Source organism: Pogoniulus pusillus, chromosome 1 (genome assembly GCF_015220805.1).
Source record: "Pogoniulus pusillus isolate bPogPus1 chromosome 1, bPogPus1.pri, whole genome shotgun sequence".
NCBI lineage: Eukaryota > Metazoa > Chordata > Aves > Piciformes > Lybiidae > Pogoniulus > Pogoniulus pusillus.
The window spans coordinates 48,275,584-48,278,353 of record NC_087264.1 but is presented as its reverse complement, the minus strand read 5'-3'; positions in this window follow the sequence as shown (position 1 = coordinate 48,278,353).

Here is a 2,770-nt window from a genome sequence, read left to right as displayed (position 1 = left end):
CTGCTGCTGCTGCCTGCACTGAGTCACTGCTCCCACCACTGCACCAACACATTTCTTAAATAGATGCATGTGAGTATGTGACTTCCATACCGATGAGTCTCCTAACGCAGCCTGCCCTGGCTCCCCTTTCCCCTCATGTTAGCAGGAAACTCACATGAAATTAATTACTGAAACCTGTGTCAACAGCACAAGAAAGGCTGCCTTCTCTGCTTTAAGCAAACACAAGGCACTGAGGCACAGCTGTGGCTGTCTGCTCTGTGACCTTCCCACATGGCTGGCAGAAGCTTTCCAGGTTTTTTGAGGTAGGCTGGAAAGGCTTTTCTTCCTTCCTCCGTTTGGTTTTTTATCTTACCTCTTCTGATGATAGCACAGCCCATGGGAGAGCCAGTCCCTCCAGCGTGAGCCCAGAGCCAAGGCCACTGACCTTGCACCCCAGATCTTGCAACTCCTCTGCTCTTGGCTAAATGCCCCAGTCATCTTCCTCCCCTCTGCCCCCATCATCTTCCTCCCCTCTGCCCCCGTCATCTTCTTCCCCTCCGCCCCCGTCATCTTCCCCTCCGCCCCCGTCATCTTCTTCCCCTCCGCCCCCGTCATCTTCTTCCCCTCCGCCCCCATCATCTTCTTCTCCTCTGCCCCCGTCATCTTCTTCCCCTCTGCCCCCGTCATCTTCTTCCCCTCTGCCCCCATCATCTTCTTCCCCTCTGCCCCTGTCATCTTCTTCGCCTTGCCCCCTTTTTTTCCTTCTTCTTTTCTTTTTTGAGCTGTACCAGCTAAACATCATCTTTCTACCAGTGATGTGTGGTTTTTGGCAGGACAAGAACTCACACCTTTTGGCTGTTTCTTGTGCATGGAAATGGGTTTTACAGGTCCCTGTTTGGTTACAAAGGATGTCCACAAAATCCACAATGACAGTAATGTGAGAAATACATGTTTGATCCTATCAATTCGTGGCAAGAGGCCACAGGACAGGGAGGAAGGGGGGTTTTGAGGGGAGCTGCACTCCTCCTTGCACAGCCATCACAAGAGTATACACTTGGCTTAAGGTAACAGCAATAAATAATTAGAAACTAGAAAGGTTGGTGGAGGAGGAAGACAGGTGGAAGAGACAGCCTTTGCACATGAGCAAACAGAGGAAGAGTCATACAAAGGACACTACTAGTTTGGAGTTCATACAAAAGACACTTCAGGAAGACCCCTTACTTCATCACTGAAAGACCACCAGAGGGACCACTGGATAAAAAGAGACATGCGTGGAAGAGACACCTCCCATTCTTGGAACTGATAAGGCAAACCCAACCTTTTCTTAGAGTTAGTAATGAATATGTAATAGGATAGGATATAAAAAGAGAAAACTGAAAACAAAAGATGTGCATTAGGGTAGAGCAGAGCCTCCCCACGCACCCAGGACTGTACATTGCTTGATTCCTGCAACTCTATTAAAGCCTTAGTTTGCATGAACGCAGGTTTATGCCTGTTATTTATGACAGTAAGATTTAATTAAAAGGAAGTTTTCATAGTCTTCATGAACAAAAAGCTCCTATGTGCTCCTGGATTTCTGCCATAGGTAGCCATTAATTTGAATTTTCCCAGTGTTTACAGTACATATTCTTGTCCACAGAAAGTGAATCTTCACTCATGTTTTCCCCTTTGCCACTGCTTTGAGCAGCTGCTTCAGCTGCTTAAATCGTCTTGCTCAGCAAAGGGACTTTGATGCCAAATGTCAGATAAATATGAAGGCAGTAAACAATATTTTTAAAGTACCTAGGTTTCTTGTGGGTGTGAAGTAGCACCAAACAGAATTTCAAGAGGAAATCATTACAGAAGGTCCTTATTTCTGGTTGCAGAACATGCCAGCGCTTTGGTGGGGGACAGAGGTTGGATGGAAGCTCTTCATGTTCTGCTAGAGTGAGCAAAAGTATTAAAGCAAGATTTCTGGTGTGGTTTTAACAGTGATGAATAGCAAATGCAATTCCATGAATATTCTCTATTGCTTAATTAAAGTGAGCTATTTCTGTGAGTGCTTTATCTTGAATATTCATTGATGATGGCAGGAAAGCAGAACTTATGGAAGTTCATTTAAAGTCTGAATGACTATGCTTGAGGATTTTTTCTCATATTAATTACCTGCTTATTATTTCTAGTGTTGGTTTGATTACCTAAAGATAGAAAGAGATGCACAGCCACTCACACTGCATTAACAGTTGTTCGGTTATGACCGTAAGTAATCATTTGTGTTACATGAGATCACTCTAGATATTTTCTTTAGTGAGATTGTATCAGTCACAATTTGAAATTGGAAAACCAGCTGAGTGGTGGCAGATTCTGCCCTAAGACTGGTCTCAGTGTACATTTCTAAAGGTACATGTGGACCAGAGCTGAGTAACTAAGAGATAAGAACAGCCCCTGCTGTGCCTCCAAGAACAATGCTTTATGAGGCCCAGCGAAGATGGAAGGGATGAAAGGATGCTTTGTAGCATATGCTGCTTTGGAGGCTCTGAGTTGATCTGGGCTGTGGAAACTACTCTGATGTATGCCCATAGCTCTTCTGGTTCCTGATGTAGCTTAAAATCCTCAGGCACAATGATGCCTTAAACATCTTCCAAATCCCTAGGCAAGGAAATTATTACCCTAAAGCTTCTTTGTCTCTGGAGATGAAGCATGGTCCCAGCTCAAGAGTCTTCTCTTACAGCAATGGAATAATGCTTAGATCTTTTATGTGGAAGTCCCAGGGCATTTGAGCAGATCCTAGAGGACTCAGACATCAAGTTAG